We start from the raw sequence: 22,475 nt of genomic DNA on the forward strand, positions 1-22,475 counted from the left end.
TATATTTGTAGTTCAGCCATCACTTTATTGTGGTATTTAAACCATATTGCTTTGCTGATTGTAATATTTGCATCTGTGTGCGCGTTGCTATTAGTGCCTGACAGTAATCTTACATAAGGTTTTTCCCAATGGTATTGCTGAATAGATGCCTTTTCTTTAGAAATTGTAATAAAATTGAGGTGTATATCAATCTTGTGTACCCATATTGCTTATCAAGGGGCTGTGATATATGTACAGCATTTTCTAAAAAAAAAAAAAAAGTCACTCCAAAATAATAGTTAAGAACTTTTATTTACACAACAAAGACAATGTTTATGTTGTGCGGTTTGGCCCAAGATAAAACAATCGGTCGTCTGTCAGAAACAAATATAATTTGCTTCATTTAGCACCACAAGACACAGCTGCCATAACTGACACGAGTATGTAGTAATTACACTGATACAATTAAAAAAAGAAATGACTAAGGAGAAAAAAAAGCAGGCTTAGTTTAAGTAACTTCACAGCACATCGAACTGGGTAACATTAAAGTAATGTCACCTTTGACTGTAAAATTGATGGCCATACCCTGTATTTTACGTCGCTCCTTCTGAAGCACATTTGGCATTAAAGGCCTAATGCGAAATAAAATCTTTTAAAGTCGAAGGACTCCATCATTATCCTGTTAATTCTCTTTCCTCTCTGTCGACATTATCACCAAAAATCAACAAACGATGAAATGTAACGCGATGCCATAAAGAAGTCGCAAGCGTGTACATGCGTAGTAGTGGAAGTTACATTTTCGGTAGGTGTAACATTTTCGGTAGTGACACCCCTACCTATATCGCTCAATTAAGGCCGTTGCGAAATTCTTCTTCTTCTTGATTATTATAGGTAGCAATGTAAAAACAAATACTGTCATCTATTGTCTCGGAGTATGTTGACGGGTCCCGTACCGATCCATTATCTGGGATCTATTTGTTTTGACTTGCTGTACAGGGTAACCAATCAGATGTTTATTTATTTAATTTTGGCACTCTTAGCCCTCCATAGTAATTACTTACTTTTTGTTTCATCAATTTGTCAACAAGCCGATCTTCAGATACAAGTGGTAAGTAGATGATTTGACACCTGACATTTTCTCATGTTCTGTGTTGAGTACTTTGTCACTTTTCCTGGTCATTGGCCCTATCCAAGGTGCCCAGAATTGGTTTAACAGCACAAGGGTTCTGTGCCTGACCTATTACAAAACAAGATACAATGTCATCCATCGCAAAAAACACAGATTACCAGATTACAAGATTACAAAGATTACAAAGCCAGAAGAAATCATCTCTTGATTTATAGCATCCCAGAAATCCACAATGCTTTGCTCAACAGTATAGTTGACAGATGGATCTTTGAGATCAATGACTGATAAAAGACAGACAAAGTGATGATACTTTTTTAAAGTAATTTCAGTATTTACTAAACCGTTGACTTAAACATAACTAATTAATTACCAGCCAAATTAAAAACAGCCTTTTTATGCAGGTCCATCACCACAACAGAAGGGCAGTAGTCACACAGAACACAAGCATATGTGTAATCTGTGCTTGTTAGTGCCTCAAAGTGGCAGTAGGCATGCAAAATCCTGTCTGTCAGTGGAAACTGTTTTTTCCGCAAATTTTCCAGTGTTGATAGCCCTTGAAACAGAAATGTGGTTCTGAAACAAAAAGAAAATAATTATGTGATCTGTCAAAGCCACAGTGCAACATAAAAACCTCTTCACACAGATTTACCTGAAGACTGTGTCTTAAACAAAGACATAGTTCAAGGCTCAACAAAGGATGATCATCAAAGTTATGAAGTCCATCTTGCCACTCTTGATAACGGTAAGTCATCAGACACTCAGGACATCTCTGAAAGTAGGTTGAAATATCTAAAAAAAAAAACAATATAGCTGTAAGAAACACAAAGTAATACAGTATTTAAGAATAATAGAATTTATTTCATACACTTACTTTCAGCAATTCCAAGGGTTGTTACTATTTTGGCCTTATTTGTGATATTCCCATGTATGTCAAACTTTGGACTGCTTGAGCAAAGGACACATGAAGTCTCTGCTGGAATTAAATCTGATGGGTAGTCTGAAGGTGGTTTTGCAGTTGTTATGTCCTCAGGAAGACTTGCTGGAATTTTTTTTCTTTCATAAATGTATTTCACTGCCCTCTTCAAGTCCTCTGTTGCCTTTTCTTGTTTCGACTGTGAAGCTGTGTCAGGCTGTGAATCCAACTGTGTTCTGAACAAGTTTCTGTTAATTTGAAAGATGTGCCACTTTGCAATATTCTTATGAGGTTATGACATATGTGGCTTACCACATGGACAATGCCATGTGTTGTTCTTCATATTGAATGTAACCATCACTCTTCCAAGGCGACTGAAATGATATGTTGTGGACTCATGGATGGATAAACAAATATAAGACTTTGACCCACCAAGATCAACAAGGACAGAAAAAGGTGCTCGATCTTTCAATGCTAATCTTTGTCTCTTCAAGCATACTGCCTTCTTTGCTGTTGCAAAGAACTTGCATGCAACCATTTCATCCAAAACCCTTGCATGTAGAATCTCTTCCTCTGCTACTTCTGTGCAGTATTCCAGTGAACGAATGTGGTGGCACTCACTGAACACAAGACGACTCCTGCGTGCTAATAACTGATATTGCCAACATTCCTCCAGTTCACACTTTACCCCATGTTCGTGGCCTTAATTTTTTTTGAACATGAATAGGTGTTGAAAATCCATGTCCTGACTTTTAAACTGCAGCAATAGCATTTTTTGCATCAACACAAACACTGGCAAAATGTGACTGCCTGTTCACATCTTTTGGTGTGCATAAGTGCTTCCTAATAATGTGAGTATGTAGATTATTTTTAAGTAAGCACTGAACAATGTGGACATTTCACTTTTATTGGTTTTCTGAATGAGGACAGATGGGAAGATTCTACTTCTTTTTTTTGTTGAGGGCAACATTCATCCCCTTCAGGCCGTGGAGAGGAAGATTTTGCTTTTTGAAGCAATGGAATGGGAGATAAGGCTGTCTGAAGTAAGCATGAGGACTCATTAGTCTTTATGGTTACACCGCTGCACTTTTCCTGGTCCTCCACAAAAGTGTTTCTTTTAATCACTGTACGTCTCACTACACCTAGGGCAGTGGAAATGACCATCCTTTCTACAAGGTAGAGTGCATCTGCAAATTCTTAAGTCTGCAAGAACAAAAACACTGGTTTTAATTGTCCAATAAAATTTATCACTTCAAATAAAAAGAAAATATATTAACTTACTTTCGAAAAACACTGCATTTTTTATATGCACATCCAGGTGGCTCTTTAGTCTGTTCAACTTTGCTGGCCTAAAGTTAGGACAAAGTGGGCAATGATACAGACGGCAGCTTGTGCTGCATCTGATCATTTCTGGTAGAGCACCATGACTTAGAATTGAAGGATGCATCTGTAATATTAAAAACAACATGATAATTACTGAGCAATTAAAAAAAACAAATGCACAATTAAAACCACATCTTTAAATTCTGTCACCATGACGAATTAGGTAAAAATGAGATCTTATTATCAGCTAGTGGTCCTCTGAGATACAGCTAGTCCTTTAAAATATACTATTACCTGTTGAAATATTGCACACATCACCTACCTCACTTTAGTGATACTCTAAATAGGGTTATATATCAAAATGTTCATATTGAACTCTACTGCTGGAATTCCAAAACTAATTATAAACTCTCCACGTGATTGTCGTAATACCCGAAACACATGTAACTAATTTGCACAGATCTTATATTTATATCTATTTTTACTCGTCTTGTTATTCTTTCTCTTTAAGTTTATCTTTAGGTTAAAATTTACGTTTTTTATATATTATTTATATGTATATTTTAAGTGCCTTTTCTTGTACTGTGTAAAGCTGGAGTCACGTCGTCTCATCTCTATATATTTGTATATACAGTAGCTGAGATGACTATAAAGTTTACTTTTACTTTGGCTGACTTTTTTATGTGACCGAGCACTAGTCTTAGGGCTTTTTTAAGGTAAACACGAGTTGCCTGTAGTAAGGCGATGAGTTCGACACACGCGTATTTCGATGTAATAATTTTTAAATAGTTAAGCCATACATACCGCGACTGCAGAATTATCCCGCACGACAAGATGGATTCTTATAGCGGCAAGTCGTAATCTATCGCGACAAGACGGATTCTGTCGTTCGAACAGAAATGACGTAGGGGCTTGAGAGTGGATGGGGCTTGACAGAGGACACGCACTCTCAGGCCCCTTCTGCAGCCAGACACTTGTGGGCCAATCTCCACTTGCCAGCTCCCTCTTCAGCCCCGCCTTCCGGATTCCGGCCACGCCTCTTCCATCCTCTGCGCTGGTCCTGGCTTGCGGGTTCCTGAGGAGGTTTTGATTATTGTGGTTTGCTTTATTGATTTTGAATTTGTGTATGACAGTTTCGGTTATTGGTTACTGATTTTCGCCTCGCCCTTTCTCTGTATCTTCACCTCAGCTTTGATTGTCTCTTTTTGGTTTTGATCTCCTGCCTGTTTTTTGACTATTCTTTTGCTCGCCCCCTCAGACACTGTCGCTTTGGATCGTGTGTTTACTGTATGTTTGTACTGTGGTGTGTAAGGAGTGACTGCCTTTTTGTTTTGCAAGACGTGGTGATTTATCGTACGTTTGGTTAGGGAGATAGGTTTAGTTTTGTTGTTTCCTTTCCTCTGTTGTTACACTTAAGTTTAGGTTAGTTTTGGGACATGTTCGTTATTTGTTTTTGTTTGTTGTTTTGACCTGGGTCACTCCCGGGGCCTGTACTATGAAGCGGGTTTTTGTTCTTGGTTAAGTCGAGGTTTCCGCATAAGCCAGCCCTATATGAGCACCGCCCCTCCCACTACAATTTCTCCGAAGACAATGCCAGCGTGCCTGGATGATCCATACGACATTGGCACGTGAATCGTGAGGGGCTCTCTCTGTTAATATGTATTAAATGGAGCAATGGCATATAATATGCATACAATGAATCAATTAATAACTGTTACAGAGAAAGTTATTCTGAAAACCCAAGGGGTGTGCATTGTCTACTGATCAAAGCACACTTCACTAGATGTGCCTGTTTTGTCTAGTTTTAAAGTTATTAATCCATTCATGTATTGTCGACTGCACAGTATACGGATACATTCGAACATTCAAAATATAATTAAAATTTGCATGTAAAGCAATCTGGGAAACAAAGGGGTGTGCAACAGTCGCCATGAGCCCAAAATACTAAACCACCATGTCATTACAGCTGAAAGGACCTATATTATATTAGCTATTAACATGATTTGGCACAAATCACAAAATGTTTTGAAGCAGAAAAATAATCAGTGTGCATCGATGTCTGGGTACTGGAAATCACAATTCTGTCATTAAAAACGCCCACTTTACTTCCGTAAAGATATTAAAGCCAGAAAACTGAATATGGAATATGAGGCTAACTTAACCGCGGTGACAGGTTCTTAGTCGTTTTTTCACTACACATTTGCTTCTGCTTTGTCCTGTTGTAAATAATTTAATGGTTTGTTAAACAGTGGCTCACCTTCTATTAAGTGTCATATGAACAGACACCTTTTTATTATTAGCTGTAAAACATAGAAACACGCTATTAAGTGGAGGCTATAGACACAACAAATCTTTCATAATGAGTAGAAATATAAATACATAGCCCTACCACTTGACATGATGTTTTATATTTCATCTTGACTTGCTGCCACGTACGCTTTACTATTGCATTTGAAATCGGATCAGTTATTGTTAAAATTAGGTTTACATTATGAGTAACATTACAGTAATGGAACTTCAGGGAGCATTACATTACTTAGCAGCATATAATAGGTAACCTCTGAATTGTGTCGCATGTATTAGCCTCTGTAATTATTAACAGTATTTCAATTCTTTTCAGAAAACACGTACTTCATTGTCTAATACTCGGTCGTGAGATATTTTAGACCACGTTTTATGACCGTGAAAATGTACGTATGCATTTTCTTTGTCGTCAATACGTTGCCAACAAGCCTGCCTGCTTTTGTTGGCTGCAGTGGTATTGGACTTTCTTTACAGTTTTGATTTAAACTCCTCATAACCCTGCATAATTAGCATGCAGTCTTCCTCCGTGAAACATATGGAGATCGCGCTATGAGTCAAACGGTGCCTTGTGCTGCCGAACGTGCTCCATTTATGTGAATGTGCACAAACTCCAATGCAGTTACTGTAACACCGATTTAACAAATCAACTTCTTAACTGGCGTCGTAGTACTGATTAGCCCCGATGGAGTCAACCTGATTTTGTCAACCTTGCGTTAGCAAATTACCTCGGGGTTAAGTCTGATTTGGTTAAACCCCCTTCATAGTACAGGCCCTGGTGGCTTATCGGGGTAACTTTGCGAGTAACTTGATGACGTGTGGTGTAACTTCGCGATTAAACGAAAGGTGGGTAGGTTTTAGTTGAAACATGTTGCTATGGCAATTTACGCTAAGTCTCAAAACTGCTCTGAGCAGTTTTTGTTCTTGGTTAAGTCGAGGTTTCCGCATAAGCCAGCCCTATATGAGCACCGCCCCTCCCACTACAATTTCTCCGAAGACAATGCCAGCGTGCCTGGATGATCCGTACGACATTGGCGCGTGAATCGTGAGGGGCTCTCTCTGTTAATATGTATGAAATGGAGCAATGGCATATAATATGCATACAATGTATTAATTAATAACTGTTACAGAGAAAGTTATTCTAAAAAGCCAAGGGGTGTGTATTGTTCCCTGTTGTCCAAGTCTGGTTTGGTTAAACCCTCTTTTTTCTTTTTTTTTTAATTCCTTGGGCAAGAATATAATGATTTTATGCTGAAGGAAAAATGCACTGTTGCACAATGTTACTGTTAAGATTAGAATTAAGGCATTTAAACTGAAAAGGCTAAAACAATAGATATGATTATTTTAATCAAGGATATAAGTTTTCAAGTGAAACTGAAACTTTCTTATTTTCATTCCATCATAATTATGTACTAGGTTATATACAAAATGCTTTATACTATATGCTTCATAATATAACTGCTAGGAAAGAACCCCTTTTGTGTCCAGAACCACTACAAGGGTGTCCATTTGGAGATTTTTTCTGTAGACCTCTATTTTACTGAGGTGTTTTGCACTTGTGGCCTTCCTGTTAGCTACATGGAGTCTGGTGATTCTCCTGTGACATCATTAACAGGGTGTTTTTGCCCCAGAACTGCCAATGGTTCACCTCTCTATTCTCTGTAAACTCCAGACACTGTAGATTGTGAAAATGCCTGGAGAACATCTGTTTCTAAGGCCCTGTTCACATCTAGTATTAACATGCATCCTGGGGACAGTGCTAAATATGTCCATTCACACCTAACATTAACCCTCTGTGGCCTGAGGCCTCTTTTCCACTTTCGGGGTAGTCTGACATGCCTTGACATTTTAAAATATTTCACCTATCTAAAAAACATTTATCCCAAAGTGTTACATGTGCTTTTATTCAGCACAAACTCAGACCACTTAGAATGTTATTATTCTATTTTTTGTTAAAATCAACTTTAAACATATACTTCTCAAAAACCTATTTTCAGACATGCTGAGAAATTGTAAAAAATCACATAATAGACATTTCTAGCTAAAGACTTTTGAGCTCTGAAGCTTATAGACACAGGGGTTGGCTACACATAAGTGAAAGAGACATTCTGAAATTTTATGTGGTTTGATTACTAAAGTGTTAGAACTTTGGAGTGACACTTTTTCTCAAAGTCAGTGGCCTGCACAATGAATATTGATGAGATAGGTGTCCTCAAACCTGTAGTAGTTTACATACTGTCAATTGCCCATCAGTCTGGAATGTCACTGCACCCCACACCCATCACTTTGGAAAGGCAGTTTGAAACGCAAGAAAAGTAGCAACAATAAAATCCCGTTCACAGTTTATTGGTAGATGGAATGAAAAATGAAAAACTGTGACCATATAAATATAGAAAGCGATAAATATGATGCAGTAACTATTATTAACACTCGGGACGAGGGCATCGTCGACCGCGTATCTTTCTCGTGTATTATGTAGAATCATGAAAAAAACACTGACTAAATCCGTGTAGGATCACACATGCACATATCACAGGGCCTAAATTCCAGGTGGCCTGAGACAAGGCCGAGCCTGGTACGAGAGGCACCAAAGGGGGGTTACACACATAAACACACACACACAGATAACAAGGGAGGCCAGCACTCCAACTTTTATTGCCCAAAGATTTAGGGACCTACAGACAAGCAGAGTGGACTTCACGGACAGGGGTCCCTCGACTTGGCACACAACCCCCTCCCCATACATTCTGCCTTACATTTCACTCACCCAACAGACAAACACCCTAAAGGAAGTTTCATTTAAGTTTGGCTTTTGTATACCCTGTATATTGATTTACTCACGACTACTAGTCTCAATACACAGATAGGTTATGTTTGTATGTGTCCTTAGACAATCTTAGTGTTTTGTGTGCCACCCTTATAACCATGTTCAACCAGTATCACCTATTTTACCCCTTTGCACTTGAACACATATAAATTTAAATAAATAGATAGGTATAGCTACCACTGTATATATGTTCTCATGGTATACCAGAAGAATCTGGAAAGTGAGTGTAACCAATGTGTCCTAACTTTTAGAGAGTCTTCTTTGTTAAAACCCCCCCTTCTCTTCCAACATTCCTTTGTGGTTAACCTTATCCTTATTGCCAACAAGCCTGCCTGCTTTTATTGGCTGCAGTGGTATTGGACTTTCTTTACAGTTTTGATTTAAACTCCTCATAACCCTGCATAATTAGCATGCAGTCTTCCTCCGTGAAACATATCCTTATCCTTATCTGATCTTGGTGGACAGTCACCAAGTTTCTTTGTTTCTACCATGCTATGTTAAAAGAACTGAATTAAGGTGTATCTTATCCATTCTGGAGAAGATGAATTGGCATAAGCCACACCAAACAAAATATGTTGTTTCCAGATGTGCAACTTATATTGATATTACCACAAACTAACGGCCACGTCTATCTATGGATAAGATGTGCTGTTTGTAATATGAATATTTGATGTAATATCCGCACAAAGTGTAACATCTGTTGAGGTGCAACCCAAAACACCTGTATCCTATACTGATGTGAATCAGTCACATAGATAAAATAATTAATTGTTTAATCAATTAATACAGATGGTATGAGGTATGTAGCTGTGAAGCTGGTATGGCATGTTTGGTGTCAAACTGATTGTTAATCACCCCTGATTCCAAATCTGGTCAGTGATTACCATAAAAGTGGATGTATCAAAAGTTATAACAGCTTAATGAAAATCATCAGTAAAGGGAGAATCAGTCGGGCCATAAATCCCAAAAGGACTGATACAGACCCCCCTTCCGAAAGCCCGCCAAATGGATGGCCAGCCATTGGGTCAGGAGTCGAATTCCTGGTCATCCCTATTCATGAACTTTAGACCATAAAAATCTAGCACCTCAGAAAAAAGGTGCGCAGAGAACAACCAGCAGCAGCGCAGAGAATAACCGCCAGCCCGAAGGAGAACATCAGCCGGGGCAAACAGATCATCAAGCCGAGAAAAAGACCATCAGCCCGGGAGAAGAGAAGCCCACAAGAAGCCCTCCGGTGAAGGCCCAGCTGAACAGAGAACAGCACCCAAGACAAAGCTTCACCAGGAGAGAGAATCTAAAGGGACTCCACTCCACTGCTCCAAACGCCGCGCCTTCCTGAGTGCCATCGGCTCAGCAGCTCTGCCATCAACTGCCAAGACCCCCCCCCCCCCACTCTTCAACCAAGTAAACCAACTTCCTTTCATTCTAACAACTGTTCTGTTTAACCTTCTATAAGACTTTAGGGTCGTGTTTCCACAAACTGTGCTTGCTTTGCAGAACAGTATTTCCCATTTAAGGTTACTCATTTAAAATCCGGTCATTGCATTTTCATAATTACATCGTTTGTTTTATTCCGTTATTTCGTGTTTGTTGTTTGTGTTAGGTGTAATGTCTGTCTGATGTTAGTTGTAGTGTTAGCTAGGAATAAATGCATGTCTTTTACACAACGTCATTGAGTACTCACACGAAGTTCCTGCCTCTGTGCGATTTTGCTACACGCTCTGAACCTCAAACTCAGATCGGTCTTCTTTTCAAAACTTCCATTGTCGGAAGTATTAAAGTTTTTTTTTTTTTTATTTCCTACTCTGTTTATTGGAAAAATAACATCCGAAATAACATTCCACAGCACAATCCACATTTTTCAGTCAGTTTTGCAAACATAAAACCATAGACACACAAATGAAAACAAACACCAAAAACAACAAAAAAGAAAAACACAACCCCCCTTCAACCCCCACCCCACATTGACTCCGTGTGGTTAAGGCGCAGCCGGGAAGACCTATACAAATATAAATATATACATAAAGGGTGTACATATAAAATACCTAAATGGAAGCTGGTTAGAAACTGGCTAGTCAGGCAACACCGGCCATTTGGTAAAATAAGAAATGAAAGGTTGCCATTTCTGATAGAACCTAGCCGTAGAGCCTCTCAGCGTATACTTGATTTTTTCTAATTTCAAAAAGGACATGGTTTGACTAAGCCATTGTGAAATACCCAGTGCCCTAGCAGATTTCCAGCTAAATAAAATTGTATGTCTAGCTACTAAGGAGACAAAGGCAATAACGTCGCGCTGCACGGAAGTGAGTGGAATTGAGTCATCAATAACCCCAAAGATTGCTATCAATGGATTTAGACATGATCTCAAAAAAAGACGACCAGAAAGTACTCAGTGCTGGACATAGAAAAAACATGTGAGTCAAATGACATGTAGGTCCATGACATTTATCGCACACATCAGATACCTCAGGGTAAATGGTGGAAAGACGTGCTTTATAAAGGTGAATCCTATGTAAAATTTTAAACTGTATCAATCCGAGTCGAGCACAAGAAGTAGTGCTTCTTATGTTATCAACAGCAGCTTCCCAGCTATTTTCAGACAGACTCAAACCTAATTCACCTTCCCAGGCTAACTTTATTTTAGTGAGTGGATGAGTATTCAAGGATAAAAGAGAATTGTAAACTTTCGAGATCACTCCTTTTACATAAGGATTCATCAAGAGCAAGTCTTCCCAGGCCTGCTTTGGAGCAATTAGAGGAAAACTCCTGAAAGTTTTGGAGACAAAATTACGGATTTGAAGGTAGCGGAACATGTGGGACCTGGGTAAATGCCAAAACCTTGGGGGCAGCGTGTGGCTCAGTGGGCTAAGCCATGTGCCTGTAATCACAAGGTTGCCGGTTCAAGCCCAGCTTCAGCACATCTGTAGGTCCTTGAGCAAGACCCTCAACCCCCAGTTCCCTGGGTGCCACTACAGGTGGCTGCCCTTCACGGACAACTTGCTCTACAAAAGAGCAAGTTGAGGGGGGAGGCATAAAAAGAATTTCCCCATGGGAAATTGTAAAGTGTAAATTATTATTAACATCTGCATTGAGCAACGACAGAGGTCTGTAGGATTCGCAGGAAAGCGGGTCCTTATCCTTTTTAAGAAGTAAAACTAACAAGGCTTGGGTCAAAGTGGGCGGCAACACACCTCGCTCCAACGACTCATTAAACATGGAGAGAAGCAGTGGAGCCCGTTGCCTACCAAACTTCCTATAAAACTTGACAGGAAACCCATCAGGTCCGGGAGCTTTGTTGGACTGCATCCTGGAGATGGAGCCAAGCAGCTCCTCAAGGGAAAAAGGATCATCCAATTTCAAGGCCAATTCAGAGGGGATTATTAAGATTTTGCAAAAACTTACGAATAGTTGTAGTGTCCGTGGGAAATTCGGATGTATACAATTCAGAATAAAAGGATTTGAAGGTTGTATTAAGCTCGATAGGATCGGTAATAATTCTATTGGACGCGGACCTAATTTCGGGAATTAGACGAGAGGCAGCCCGACGCTTAAGCTGGTTTGCCAACAGTTGACTAGGTTTACCACCTTGTTCATAGAATGTAGCACGAGTATATAAAAGTAAACGCTCTGCTTCACTCGTAGAACACAAATCCAGTTCAACCTGAAGATTTTGCCGCAGTTTGAACAAGTCTGGAGTTGGAGTGAGTGCACATCTCCGGTCCAAATCCTCAATTGCAGCAGAGAAAGTATTAAATTTAGAATGCATATTTTTATTGCGATGCGCAGAATAAGAAATAATTTGCCCCCTAATATAGGACTTAAGGGTTTCCCAGAGCAATGAACTGGAGGTGCCCTCTTTGTGATTGTGCAGCAGAAAATCGTCTAGAGCCCTGGCGACAACATGACAAAAATCTTTGTCAGATAAAAGAAGAGAGTTAAACCTCCAGGGGGATCGACAACGCTTATGAGAGGCTAAATGAATGTCCATTACCACTGGGGCATGATCAGAAATTACAATATCTAAGTAGTCAACGTTGGAGAAGTATGGATTAAGTGCCAAATCAATTAGAAAATAATCAATTCTTGAATAAGAGAGGTGAACGGAAGAAAAAAAAGATTTTTTTTTACCTGTGGGGTACTTAAGCCGCCCTGGATCAATGACACAGTATTTTAACATAAAATCAGCGAACTTCCTAGCCATGGCTGACCTAGGTATAGAACTCAGATTGGAACGATCCAATAAAGGATCAAGAGCACAATTAAAATCCCCTCCTAGGATCAACGCATGAGTATTTAAAAAGGGAATAGAATTCAACAGAGTATCCACAAAACTTGAGTCATCGAAATTCGGAGCATATATATTCACCAGAGTAACCCTCCGCTGCAACAGGAGACCAGAAACAATAATATACCGTCCGTTTTTGTCAGCAAGTACATTAGTTGGTGTAAACTAGTTTCTTATGAATCAGAATGGCCACTCCTCTAGATTTGGAATTAAAATCCGAATGAAAGACCTGGTTCACCCAGGAGCCACGTAACCGCATATGATCCTCACTGCGAAGATGTGTTTCCTGTTAGGGTTAGGGTTAGGGTTAGGGTTAAGGGTTAGGGTGAAACACCACATCAGATTTTAAACGTCTCAAATGGGCAAAAACTTTTGATCTTTTAATTTGGCTACCCAGTCCTTTAACATTCCAACTGGTGAACCTGACCGGAGAGCTCATCCCAGCAGTATTAGGAATTGTACCTCTGTCATCCATGTAGCACCCAAAAGAAAAAGGAAAATAAATGGATCCATTTGTTAAAAAAGAAAACCTCAGCTGCACCTGACCACTAAGAGCCACCTCCCCCCCCCTTAACCCCACAACCCCAAAAATAACTCAAAATACTAACAAACTCACACCTCAACATCCACCTGGAAAACGTAGACAGCAGTGTACTACTCCACTCCCAAAAAGGAACCATCCACGCGGGCCAGTAAAAGGCCAACACGGTGAAAAGCTGAACTCGGGAACTAACTTCCATCAGGAAAAACCTTGGCTCCTACCGAGCCTCCCGCCCCTCCCTGCCCTCACAACCTTTAGGCAATAGTGAAAAAATTAGAACAACACAATAATATTAATAAAAACACCCCATAACAATCCAACATACCACAGTGCAATTACAAAACAAACCAAAACAGCTGGAGACCTACCAAACTCGCATGTAACTTGTCACGCTAAGGCTAATAAGACCAGAGTGTTTTGGAAAGGACCGGATAAACCTCGCCATACATCAAGATTTGGTCAGCTTCTCTGCATAGATTTTGGCATCCTGAGCAGACAGGAAATCTTTGTCCACCCCATTATAGGAGATACGAAGTCGGGCTGGATAAAACAGTCTGTAGCGGACCCCCTCGACTGACCGGAGAAACTGCCTAACTTCGTTGAAAGCGGCACGGGCACGAGCCACTCCAGCGGTGAAGTCGGGGAAGATACTGATAGCCCAGCCCCTCACTTTGAGTTGACGTTGTTCCTTGGCCCGTCGCAAAATGTACGCACAATCGGTGTAATAATGAAATCTGACCACTAGAGGACGAGGCCTCGAAGCATCTTTGGGCTTAGACAGAGAGACACGGTGAGAACGGTCGAGAACGGGTTCTTTGTCCAGGCCGAAAGCCTCCCTCAGCAGCGCTGCAATCTCAGTTATAGTGGCAGAGTCAGAGCCTTCGGGAACACCGAGAATCCTTATGTTGTTGCGTCTCGACCTGGCCTCGAAATCCTCACATTTGTTCTCCAATCTAGCCACAGTGGCAGTAAGAGATTGAATAGTGGCTTTCATAGAAACAAGATCATCTGAGCAATTCATCAGAGAGTGTTCCATATCCAGAACGGTCTCTTTTAAAGACACGAACTTCGCGTTAGCGGCAGCCTTGTCCAAAGCCCACTCCGATCTCAAAGTCTGTAAATCAGGGATAATAGTGGAGAGAGTCTCAGCGAGGGCCTTTTGGAGCTCAAGCTTGATAATGTCCGCAATCTCTGTTCTCACTGCGTTTACTATCTCCAGCTTCAGCGTACTAACCTCAATTGACGCTACCGGGGAGAGTGAGCCCGAAACCGCCGGGGGAGATTCTTCGGTGGAAAGCGCGGATGCGGTCTGTTGACAAGGCCTCTCTTGGGTCACGTTGCGAGTCTTAGTACTTCTTCCAGCCATTTTCTCAAACTAGTACAAAAACTAGTGCACTGAATACAAAATGATTAAGAATCGGGGTGGATGCCTAATCGTAAACACAATTACATAATGAATTTAATCGAGAGGAGTGGGAGCCCAAAAAAAACACGTTTCACTCCATAGAGCACAACAGCGCCCCCCCTAAAGTTTTTAAAATTAGGTTAAATAGGCAAAAAAGCAAACCGTATCACCTTTCTTTGTTTTACTTGCATCAGGAGCGTGTAGGACTGCTCTCAGCTGAAGATCGCTATTCACGTTCTAAATAGGCTGGGTTTGAACCGGCGATCTTGTGATTACATGCACATAGGCTTAGCACACTGAGCCATGGACACAGGTATGAGATTCGCTGCTGAAAATGGCAACATTTGCGCAAAGTTTCAGCGGCAGAGAGGTGCGGCTGTGCACCGCGGTTCCCTGTGCCATATTGTAGCCGATCAGTGTAAACACTACCCAGACATGTGCTCTTGTTTATTTTGGTCACAATGGGCGTATTCACATATTTCTTTACCCAATACTAACTGTCGGATTATCATGTTATTATCATGCGAATAGCGCGATTTGCAAGTGGGAAGGCAATCAGAGCTGCTTCGAGACGCAGACGCTTAAGTCAGTGACTCTTGTTCTTTGTATTAGTATCATGAAGCTGTAAAAATATATTTAGTTTCTACCTATATATATTTGAAAAGTAGACTGTCCAAGGTTTCTGAGGGTGTTTTTTAAATGTGTATATGACAAAAACTCGCGGAGTTATTTAAACGGTTTGGCGAAATTCCTGTCAGTTCCCGCCGGCAGGACCGCTGGTCCCAGACAGTGTTGTAGGATCACACATGCACATTTCACAGGGCCTAAATTCCAGGTGGCCTGAGACAAGGCCGAGCCTGGTACGAGAGGCACCAAAGGGGGGTTACACACACAAACACACACACACAGATAACCAGGGAGGCTAGCACTCCAACTTTTATTGCCCAAAGATTTAGGGACCTACAGACAAGCAGAGTGGACTTCACGGACAGGGGTCCCTCGACTTGGCACCCAACCCCCTCCACATACACTCTGCCTTACATCTCACTCACCCAACAGACGAACACCCTAAAGGAAATTTCATTTAAGTTTGGCTTTTGTATACCCTGTATATTGATTTACTCACGACTACTAGTCTCAATATACAGATACGTTATGTTTGTATGTGTGCTAACTTTTAGAGAGTCTTCTGTGTTAGAAACCCCCCCTTCTCTTCCAACATTCCTTTGTGGTCCTTATCTGATCTTGGTGGACAGTCACCAAGTTTCTTTGTTTCTACCATGCTATGTTAAAAGAACTGAATTAAGGTGTATCTTATCCATTCTGGAGAAGATGAATTGGCACAAGCCACACCAAACAAAATATGTTGTTTCCAGATGTGCAACTTATATTGATATTACCACAAACTAACGGCCACGCCAATCTATGGATAAGATGTGCTGTTTGTAATAGGAATATTCGATGTAATATCCGCACAAAGTGTAACATCTGTTGAGGTGCAACCCAAAACCCCTGTATCCTATACTGATATGAATCAGTCACATAGATACAATAATTAATTGTTTAATCAATTAATGCAGATGGTATGAGGTATGTACCTGTGAAGCTGGTATGGCATGTTTGGTATGAAACTGATTGTTAATCACCCCTGATTCCAAATCTGGTCAGTGATTACCATAAAAGTGGATGTATCAAAAGTTATAACAGCTTAATGAAAATCATCAGTAAAGGTAGAATCTGGCGGGCCATAAATCCCAAAAGGACTGATACAGACCCCCTTCCGAAAGCCCGCCAAATGGATGGCCAGCCATTGGGCCAGGAGTCGAATTCCTGGTCATCCCTATTCATGGACTTTACAGCATAAAAATCCTGGCACCTCAGAACAAAGGCGAGCAGAACAACCGCCAGCCGGCGCAGAGAAAACCATCCGCCCGAAGGAGAACATCAGCCCGGGAGAAGAGAAACCCACAAGAAGCCCTCCGGTGAAGGCCCAGCTGAACAGAGAACAGCACCCAAGACAAAGCTTCACCAGGAGAGAGAATCTAAAGGGACTCCACTCCACTGCTCCAAACGCCGCGCCTTCCTGAGTGCCATCAGCTCAGCAGCTCTGCCATCAACTGCCAAGACCCCCCCCCCCCCCACTCTTCAACCAAGTAAACCAACTTCCTTTCATTCTAACAACTTAAGCTGTTCTGTTTAACCTGCTATAAGACTTTAGGGTCGTGTTTCCACAAACTATGCTTGCTTTGCAGAACAGTATTTCCCATTTAAGGTTACTCATTTAAATCCGGTCATTGCATTTTCATAATTACATCGTTTGCTGTATTCCGTTATTTCGTGTTTGTTGTTTGTGTTAGGTGTAATGTCTGTCTTATGTTAGTTGTAGTGTTAGTTAGGAATAAATGCATGTCTTTTACACAACTTTAGCCTCCGTCATTGTGTGTCTCATAATAAGTTCCTGCCATTGTGCGATCTTGCTACACGCTCTGAACCTCAAACTCGCCTGAAGCATCGCGATTCTCTCTCTCATTGGCCGTGAGGGGAGCTTCGCTACCAATCGTGTACATTACCTAGTGATGCAGCTCGCTGGACGAGCCTTCTAACCCAGGTTACTAAGCGATACTGGTAATTAGTGAATCCCATTTAGGTCTCACATTAACAGACTCACAGGGATACCGCAATTGAGTTTGGAGGAGCCGACCATTCGGCATAACAATTGATTAATAATCAGCATTAAATAATAATTAATTAAACTTTAATTAATTCAAACATATTGGTGGAGAATATTAAAATTTATTTGAGCTAATAATTCCTACATTAATGGTGGAGGATGCGGGCACAAGGTTCAAACTTTTTGTGAGCACACAATTTAAACTTTTTATGACCGAACGTGCAGTTGAATAAGCGCTACTGTGAACAGGTTGCAAAGTTGAGGATTAATTGCACTCACGGCAGTCCGAAGGCATTTAAACGGGATTATACGGGCTTATTATTTTTATTTCTATTATTAGTAGTTATTTTCTTTTGTTTTATTTTCGGTTATTTTATTTTAGGTTTCATTCGTTTTAAACTGCAGTAAATTTAAACCCTATATCTGACAAGATTCTCAGGTATAGCGCGTTGTTTCCAGGACGATTCGGACGAGTTTCTCCGTTTCTATAAATCCTGGCAGAGATCTCTCTTTCTATTAGCGAACAGGAATTCTTGTTAAGAGGATCTAACCTGAATTCTGTTGCGTTTGTACTCCCTGAGATAAGACCGATAGCTTAGCTACCTATCAGGATCTTTCTCGTATGTGTGTGCCTGCTTTAGACAAAGCAAGTTTAACACCACTTTGCGCTGTGAGCCAAGTGTGTGTGTTATTTAGAATTTGGGAGTCTCCAGTGCTTGAGACCCGCCGTGGTTAAGCACCATTTGTGACGAGATATAGTGCACTCGCTATTTAGATCTGTCGCCGTAACGCGAGCGCTGTCTCGCTTCAGCAATTGTTTTAAGGGGTTTTAAACTGCGCAAGACACAGAAGTTAGCCGCAAGCGGCGTGTGCATACATTGAAAGTGTATGTCACTCATCTAGCGTCGGCAACCGCCTAGCAACCGTCTTGGTTACGAGTGCAGTCAGCGAACGCCACTCTAACCACTTAAAGGTCAGAGCCCTGAAGGCCTGCCTGACGCCATTTGTTTTCTTCTCCTGGGTCACCAGTGACCCAACCCCTTAGGCTCACGTACCTGGGACCCCCCCCACAAAGGGAGCAACGTCCCATTGAGCCTCTAGTGGTCAGGCATAGAACTACCACTCCATTTCAAAAGTGCGCCTCTAGTGGTCAGGCATAGAACTACCACTCCATTTCAAAAGTGCGCCTCTAGTGGTCAGGCATTGGACTACCACTCCATTTCACAACTGCGCCTCTAGTGGTTAGGCATAGAACTACCACTCCATTTCGAAATTGCGTCTCTAGTGGTCAGCCATAGTAGTGTAACAACATCTGAGTTGGGTCTCTAGTGGTCAACACCGGTAATACCAACACACATAATTGGACACACAGGTTCTTGCCTGAATGCAGGAATCAACTTCACAGACCAAATCGATTAGATCACAACACATTAACATCTAATTAGGTTATTGCTGCATAACTAATTGATGTTTACAATTAAACAATAAGAAACAATTAATTTGGTTTGATTTCTGTTTTACCTTTTTGATTTATTTTAGGTTTTATTTCATTTTATGCTTTCATTCACTCTCTCTCCCCCAACAAGGAGACTTGCATAGAAGTTCAACCATTATTAATAACAGTAAACCAGTTACACATCAGGGAGGCATTGAGGTTTTGGATGTGATCAGTTGAGCTTTTCCTGTGCTGAGTGCTTACCATTCGCTCTCTGTTGGTTGAGCTTACCTGTAGCTCTGCTGTCACTGCTTACGATCGTACAGTTTGTCAGAACCGAAGGGGAGTTCTCAGCAATTGGACGCCCAAAAGCGCAAGGTTGGCAGGTATCTCGGGAGGTCATTACAAGTTTGAGCAGGACCTCGTCTAGGGCGAAGTTCAGGAGAACAGCCCTAGCTTGGACTCTCAATCGGTTGGGTGACACCCGAGTGCCGTTGCGCCGTCTCTTGTTCGAGTCAGGGCCAAAAGTGTGCCCGATAAGCTGAGCCCCACCTGGGTTGTTCCAGCTGTGCGTACAGAACACCCCCTTCCAAGTTGACATTGCTGGGGATCGGGGGAGTGGGAGCTGGACTTTGGCCTGCTTGGCTGGGATTGAGCTTGTGGGACGTGCCCTACTCAGGAGGGACACCTGACAGCGTGCAAACCTCTCTCACTGCATGACTAGCTTAACACCGCAACACCTCATATAGGGACAAATAAAGCAGAACCTGCTAGTGGTCCCCCTTCTGGTCAAAGCGGAGTTGTACGACCGAGCCCAACCCAGGGATAATCTGATCTGCAACAGCAAGCTACGTTTGAATGCAGTCCCATTGGTTTGAAGCTGTTATTTCTCATTTCCTGTTCCCAACTTCTCCTGTGGTCTTCTGACACTGTCAGTAGCCACAGATCTGCAATTTCCAGGGTAAGGCTTTATCCTTTCCCCCTTACTAGGGCATCTCTCAGGCCCTAGAGTAACTCACACTGTTCTAACCTGCAACAACTTCTCCCAGGGAACAATTTTGCTTTGTTTATTTTGTTGGTTTAATTTGTTCGCCCAGATTTAGGTGTTAGGCCTCCCACCTAGGCAACAGCCAGCCTGAGTATAACAGATATCTGCGGCCACCCTCCTGTTGACCGAGTCACAATGACCCACATGGAAAGCCCACTGGACCAGTGGAAAGATTTTGGTATCTGGTCTGAAGATGTGACTCCCAACTTTTCGCCCGGTCATGTCGATCTCACATGGTCCAAAGAAGCTGACCAAATTGAGGACGACATTGCCGAACTTATGGACATGCCACCCACTCAGAAATGCGGGAGTAAAGAGCTAACCAAAATACTCGGCTCCCTCGCACACAAACTACTAGCCAGGCTGAAGATGAATGAAGAGGGAATGTCCCGTCTCCAGCAAAGGGTGCAAGCACTCCAACAGCAGGAGGAAAACACCCAACGACTACTGGCAGAGGCACAGAGAGATGCAGCCCAGGCCCAGCATCACATTGGGAATCTGGAGCAAGAACTCCAAAAGAGAAGCTCTCCACCCCATGAGGAGGAGGAGACGGAAGAAGGCGAGATGCCTCACACCAGCAAAAAGCTTCAACACGCCCTGGAAGAGCTCAGAGCTGAAGCTGTCCAGCAAGAACAGCAAGCCAGAGCCACCAGAGAAAACCTCGAAGCCAGACTGGACCAGGCCGACACCCTGCTGGACAGAGCCCACACGGAGCTCAAGAACAAGGATGGTCGGATCCAGGCCCTGGAAAACCATCTGGCCGAGGCACAGAGATGCCTGCACAAGCTGAATCACCAACTGATCAGCTCCCAAGAACAGGTCACCGAGGCCAGAACGAAACATTGGGCTGACGCAGAAGAGATTGACCAGCTGAGACGGGGACTGAAGCAAGCATATGAGATGAAGTTGGAATTCGAGGCACCCTACGAATCAGCGATGGGACCGACGTCATCTCCAACAGTGCGGTCGCTCCCAAGGCACACGGGGATCTCTCATCGGGACGAGGTAACTCCCTGCCCCTCACCAGACCTTGAGGAACCAAGAACCCAGAAGGTCTCTCTCAGAGAAGACACCCCAGATGGAACAGGCCTACCAAAGCGAACGTTACACCAGCACCGGGCTACCACAAAGGAGCTTGATAAAGTAGCTCGGAATATCAACACGTTCACCCCGAATCCCAGAGGAGGCCACGACATTCATGCCTACCTCCAAGACATTGACTTCCACCTCCAAAGACTGGACAATGTGACCAATGAGGACAGAGTCTACCTCATCAGGATCACATCTAGCCTGGAGGTCCGCAGCTTCTTGGATCGACAACCTAGTCAAATCAAAGCCAACGCCATGCTGCTACACGAAGCACTGACTCGGGAGTTTGCTGATCCTGAGTCAGAACAAGGTATCGCCGTCGCCATTGATGTTAAACAGAGCAGACAAGAAGCTCCCCAAGCCTACTACAATCGCCTTCGTCGGGCATATTTTGGGTCCAGAAATGAGCCAGACATGGAAGAAGATGCGAACTTCAAGACTCTCTTCCTTCGGAACCTCCACCCAACCATTAACCACTACCTGGGGCTCATGGCTTGTCCCCGCACCATGACAAGTCAACAACTGCGAGACCTGGCGATCAAGGCGTACCACAAACAAGGAGCAGCAGCTGAGAAGGCAACCAAGGCTCCGGCAGTGCTGAACCTTAGCACTACAGATCCCAACCTAGCGTTGGAAGGTGGCCACCCTCCTCATCAAACACCAATCCATGACCGAGGTTGGAGAGCAGCAAGCCACAGTGAGCGTTACCCTGGTGCGCCCCCACAGCAGTCAAAGACCCAGCCAGACTGGTGGGAGACACGGCGCTATCCTAACAAGGGTAAGCTAAGACCAATGGAGCGATGGAACAAGCGGAGAGACCGACAGGGAAACCAGTTTCCTAAACCAAGCTCTCCCCCAAGTTCCCGACGGAATCCACCACAGAACTGGCAAGACAGAAGGAGAGGTTATGATCCAGACTCGAGGCCTGGACAAACCAAGGAAGAAGAGGAGTCTAATCTACTACAGTTGCTGCGTGATTTCTTTACTCAGCATCCCCTCAAGGGTCAAGAGGACTTTCGGAAGAAAGATCCAAAATGACTAGGACGGATGCACAAATCACGCAGGACCCCACAACCCTCACCTGAACCCACACCAGACAATGCCTACAAACTCCCTCAGAGGTCAGCCCCAAATGACACTCAACAGTCATCGGCCTTCCCTACCAGAGATATTGGAACAACTGAAGAAGTCCTACCTCAATTAGAAAGTGCTACTGACTCATGCCCAGTAAGAGCACCTGATGTTGCCGTCACCAACACAGAGCTTGATCATGGGGATGAGCCCCCGCCGGTGCCCGGCAGCACTGTCCTGGTTGTGTGCCTTGACTCAGAGCACCAATCTGACTGTGGCGACGCCTCACCATTTCCTGGCCAGGCCCCTGTGCCACAGCTTCTGGGTGACCTGATGGAACGGGGGGTAGCCAAAAAATTCTACCTCTCCATCACCCTGGAAGATGTTCTCACCCTCGAGACCCTCATCGACACTGCAGCAGACATCACCCTCATGTCAGCCAGTCTCTTCTACCAGGT

Source organism: Paramormyrops kingsleyae, chromosome 1 (genome assembly GCF_048594095.1).
Source record: "Paramormyrops kingsleyae isolate MSU_618 chromosome 1, PKINGS_0.4, whole genome shotgun sequence".
Taxonomy (NCBI): domain Eukaryota; kingdom Metazoa; phylum Chordata; class Actinopteri; order Osteoglossiformes; family Mormyridae; genus Paramormyrops; species Paramormyrops kingsleyae.